Raw genomic sequence first — 6,000 nt, 5'->3', positions numbered from 1 at the left:
TTTAGTTAGCAAAGTCTCACAATGTTTGCTCATTACACTGCCCAACTGATAAAAATAGTTGATGTGTTAGTGTGAAACCAGTTCTGCTACTCTCACCAGATGGAAACATCCAATTAATCTCTGAACCAGGGCCAGTCAATAGGGACAATCTACAATATATGGTTTATTTTCTAGTCCAATTTGATACTTTTCAAAGACGAGAAAGGGAAGTATAATATGAAAGAGATCATATGAGCTAGAAAAGACAAAGGAAGCCTAGAGGTGACTTAAACTTCTTTCCAGTTTAGTCTATATAATCCTCCTCTGTTATGCTTTGTATATGAGGTGTCCCCTGAAAATTTTATATATTCAAAACATTCAATGTAACAATGTTCAGAGTCAAAATTATTAGATTATGAGAGTTGTAACCTTGTAGGCAGATTAATTAATTTGATGGATTAAGAATTTGAATGGGCTACTGGGTGGCAACTGTGGGCAGATGGGGCATGGCTGAAGGAAGTAGGTCACTGGGTTGTGCCCCTGAGGATTATATTTTACTCCTGGCTCCCCCTACTCACTGCCTACTTTCTGGCTACCAGGAATTGAGCAGCTGTCCTCCACCACACCTTTCTGCCATGATGTTCTGCTTCACCTAGGGCCCAGAATGATGGACATGGCCAACCATGGACTGAACCTCTAAAACTGAGTCAAAATAAACTATTTCTCAAGTTTTCTTGTCAAATATTTTGGTTACAGTGACAAAAAAGCTAATACATCCACTTTGTCTAATCTTACAATTAAAACTGCCAAATATATCAATTACTTTATTACTCAAAATTTCACTTTATATTTATCAGTGTATTTACGTCTTTTAGTCCCATTTAATTGTTTGCGGGATATCTTTTGTGACTTGCTTTAATTATCTCCATTCAGCTTAATTAAGAAATAAGCAGATATTCTGAATGCTGCCTGGCCTATAATTATTCTTATTAAAATCATACCACAGATTTATTGCTAAGAACAAATGCCCTGGCCCTGTTCCTATATTTAAGTTAATGGAACCTCTATCAAACATATTCAGTATAGTAGGATTGGTAAAGCTGGTAATATTGGTTAAATGTGAATGAATTCTTTCATTGATGTGTTGATCCCAGAAAATTCTCTAGGAAAAAAATTCCCAAAGCAATGGTCCTTAACCAGGAGTGGGCAATAGATTGCCCTGGAGATTCTGAATAGAAAGTTTGTGGTAGGGTTTATACATATGCATTTGACCCAGCTCTCTAGATAATTTGCCTTTGTACTCTCACTCTTAAACCATCTGTTTTTATTTTATTTACTTCTTAAAAATTCAAAAGTGCTTTTAAATGCAATAACAATAATCCATCTCTGGACTATAATTACAGAAATGTTGTCTCCCAGTGTTTCTACCAACTAACATAATTCAAGTCAGTTTTTCATGATGATTATATTAGTTAAGTGAGATTGGGTATTCAGTGTTTCAGAGAGAACTACATGTTCTGAGTTTGTGTGATAAGTGTTCTAATCCTCTTGAACTACTGTAGTGCAATGAGGCAGTAATTTATGAGTTAATCCAAAGCAGTTTTGTAGCAATATATGCACATTTTTATTATCTTCTAGGCTGTTTGACCATCTTCTAGCTTCTCGCCTATTAATCACCTTTCAACTTCGTGTCAATCTACTGAGCTACTTCTATACTTAAGATTCTTGTGCTAGTTTTATGAAACCAAAATCCTGCAAATACTTACCTGATCTTCATATTCTTCTCAAAAGCTCATCAGGAATATTTTTGTGGGTTTCACAAGATAAACATTAGTTTAGTCCATCTCCTACCATGAATTTGACTACATATACTGCTGGGTAAACAAGATTTTCTAAGAAGTTTCTGATGATATTTAGGACCAAAAAGGATATGGATATATATATATATATATATATATATATATATATATATATATATATATATAAGTTGTAGTTGGACACAATATCTTTATTTTATTTATTTATTTTTATGTGGTGCTGAGGATCAAACCCAGAGCCTCTCACTTGCTAGGCGAGCACTGTGTTGCTGAACCACAACCTCAACCACAGGACCAAAAAGTTTTGAAGGAATAAAGTTTCAGCTAGTAAGCATGCATAGATACTTTCTACTGAAATTGATCTGCAAATATACTATTAGTTCTTTCCATCTCCCCTATTGTAATTGCCCTTTTACAAAAGGCAATTGCTCTTTCACAAAATAGCACAGTTCTTATCTAACTCGTGTTTTGTCCCATGGTATGCAAGCCTCTGTACTTGAAACAAAGAAACATTTCTGAATTTTGTTTCCAGAACCCAAAGTATGGCTTTTGTCTTTTGTTGGTGTATACATATTTCTAGTAAGAGTAAACTGTGGCATGATAAATGAGATATTTGGGCCTATGTTGGAATGATCTCAAATCAGATACAGAATTGTGCAGTTAAGGGAAATGATGATAATTTTCTATTAACACTCTTACCTCTTCCATTCCTGAAAGGTTGCCAAAGAATATAATTCCTCTGGGGAAGAGTTCAAGAGTTTTGCTCAAACCTCAAAAACCAAGAAAGTTCATCCCCTGAAGAACCTCTCCATTGAGTATTAGGGTAGAAGCACAGTGATCCCATATGGAGGTCTGAGATGCAGAAAGAAGAGCAAAGAAAGGGATAAAAGTGTGGGTAGATGTGTCGATCCAGCCATGGGCTGTGTGTGTGAACTGTGAGCATTTTGAGCGCACAAAGCAGACTGGACCGACAATGCTGCTCTGTCTGGACTGTGTACACATATGTCCCTTTCTCTTGCTCTGCCTTTGATCAAAATACAGCACATGAGATGGATGTGACCTTCCAAGATGTCAATCTGCTGTCAGTAAGACATCAGGAAGCCAGACTCAACCCCCTGAAACCTGACTCCTTGCCTCAATTGAATGGCTTCTCCCCAATACAGCCAGGGTTCCAGGCTTCCTCTTTCTCTTTCATGCCTGCCTTGCCTCCTTTGTGGGAGCTGCAGCTGAGGAGAGGTCACTGAACCCAAAGAAAATGTACTTTCTGTGTCTGTATGTTTATTTAGTCCCCAAATTCACTTGGAGCGACCCTGACTGGTGACTGGTTTAGTCCTGTATCGCAACAGGTAAACATTGTTTCAAATGCTTTTATTGCAACAGGTAAACATTGTTTCAAAGGCCTTTCCTTATTGCTGTACTTTGATGTTAATATTATAGAAGCATTTAGAATATATGTGGCATAAAGAAATCAAATGGCTATAAAAGTAGCAATAATAGTAATGCTTATTGAGATTAAAAGATGCACTTAAGGGCTGGGGATGTGGCTCAAGCGGTAGCGCGCTCGCCTGGCATGCGTGCGACCCGGGTTCGATCCTCAGCACCACATACCAACAAAGATGTTGTGTCTGCCGAGAACTAAAAAAAAATAAATATTAAAAATTCTCTCTCTCTCTCTCTCTCTCTCTCTCTCTCTCCTCTCTCACTCTCTCTTTAAAAAAAAAATATATAAAAAAAAAGATGCACTTAAAGAGTAACAGCATATAAGAAAGAAAGATTAGTTGGGTTAATGCATTCTAAGATCAGTGTTATCTAGGAGAAATGTTAATTTTAGATTTTAGGCACTGATAAATCAAGCATACATGTTTTAATTTATTTCAAATAACAGAACTAGAGAGTAAGACATATAAATTAATATAAAGAAAAAGTGAAATATTTATTAAGTTTAAAAGAACGTAAGAAAAGGTAAAAAATAGAACATCTGAAAAGAACCCAAATTAAGATAGATTTGAATCCGTCATGAAATTTTCATGCTACTTGGGGAAACACACAACTAACAAGTGAAATGAATACATATGTAATTTAATGTAGCAATATATGCAATGAAGAAAAATCAAATAGGGCAAAGTGTTAGCTGGTGTCTAAGGGGAGGCTATTTTTAGATAAGAATAGATCTGAGAGAAAGAGGAGGTAAGCAAGACTCCAAGGATTTTTATTTTGAACAATAAGAGGTTGAGAAGAGAAGAGAGGTCAGAAAAGATACTGAGAAAGGGCAGCCAATGAGGGGAAAAGAAAACCAAAGAATGTGGACCAGTGAAGTGCTTCAAGGAGGACATGATAAACTGAAATTAAGAACGCCCAGTTAATTTACTACAAACATCTCTCCCAGACCTAGACAACACAGGCAGCAGCAGGCTCAGTATTAAGTTACTGATCTCAACGGGGCACATAAAAACCAATAGAGCATAGTGGCTAAGTGCAAGGACTCTGATGACAGACTATCTGAAGTTGAATCGAATGCCTCACCTGTTTCTACTTGCGAGCTATATGTGATCTTAACTTCTCTTTGCTTTGCTTTTCCTTGTTGCTGTACTTTGATGTTAATATTATAGAAGCATTTAGAATATACGTGGCATAAAGAAATCACTATTTATTTATTTATTTTAAGACTTAGTGAGACCCTAAGCAACTTACCAAGACCCTAACTTTGTGCTGAAGATACAGATCAGTTGGTAGAGTGCCTGCCTATCATTCACAAGGCCCTGGGTTCAGTCCCCACCACCACCACCACTCCCCCCCCCCCCAAAAAAAAAAAAAGACTCCTGACTTTGAATTTGGGATCCTCCTGCTTCAGCAGTCCCAAGCTGCTGGGATCACAGGCATGAGCTTCTGTGCCTGGCCACTATGTACATCCTTTTTAGAAGGAGAGAGAGAAATCCCTATAATGGCAAAGGTAAGTATTATGGTTTGTACCTGGAATGTCCCTCAAAGGTTTATATGTTGAAGTTTGGTCTTAAATGCAGCAATGTTCAGAGACACAGTTTTTAGGAAATCATGAGGGATCTAACCTCATCAATGGATTAATCCAGTGAGGGATTCAGAGCTGAATGGACTACTGGGAGGTTGTGCAAACTGTAGAAGGTAGAACCTAGTTAGAGAAAGAGTTGGTCCTAGGGAGCTTGTGCCTTTGCGGGGGGTTTTGGGGGGCACCATATCTTGTACCCAGCCCCTTCCATTCTCTTTGCTTCCTGGAAGCCATGTGATGAGCTCCTTTGCTCTGCCACACCCTTCTGTTATGTTCTGCTTCACCACAGGCCCAGAAATAATGGATCCAGCCCATCATGAACTAAAATCTCTGAAACCATGAACCAAGTTGTTTTTATCAGGTATTTTGTCATAGCAACAAAAACCTAACACAGTAGAAAATAGAATTATTTATAAAGTACTGAATTGCATTTAAAAAAAATTTGTATTGGGGATAGAACCCAGGGTGCTTAACCCATGAGCCATAGCCCTTTTTATTTTTTATTTTGAGACAGGGCCTCACCAAGTTGCTTAGTGCCTTACCAAGTTGCTGAGACTGGCCTCCAATTCCCAAATCTCTTATCTTGGCCTCACAAGCTGCTGGGATTACTGGCATGGGCCATTGCACCCAGCATAATAACTATATTCTGATAGAGAGCATAAAATAAACTATGGAACATGTGTAGTTCTTTGCTACAGTATCTTGCATTTAAGGTATATGTTCTTGTCAAGCTATTATTTCCATTATGATGTCCTATTAAATGCTTACTGGCTCAAACTCTTGTTAACTTTTCCAGTTGGATTATGTCCTTTTTACAATCTAAAATAACCTATGATGAAAAGTGATAATAATAAATAAACACAATATCTCAACTAAGAGATGAAATTGCAGAACATCATCTTGGTGCTAGATATTTGAGTCAATTTGTGTGTGTGTGTAAAACACTGAAGTAGGTGCTTTGAAGAATTCATAAAAGTATATGACTCTCTTTAATCTGAAAGATAAAAATGCATATACGTGAGAAGGTTTCGCAATGGGAATATGTGGCTAGGTGATTAATGAATGAGATAGTGTTATCACAGATAAGATAGGATGAAAGTCAGTCCTGGTTGTAAGTAAGTGTCATGAATAAAATAAGATTAAAGTAAGATTTTGAACTGGTACCATGAAAAGGAAGTTATT

The sequence above is a fragment of the Spermophilus citellus genome (genome assembly GCF_964194105.1).
Source record: "Spermophilus citellus genome assembly, chromosome: 4".
Taxonomy (NCBI): Eukaryota; Metazoa; Chordata; class Mammalia; order Rodentia; family Sciuridae; genus Spermophilus; species Spermophilus citellus.
The sequence above is the reverse complement of the archived record's forward strand: the minus strand, read 5'-3'. Positions refer to the sequence as shown.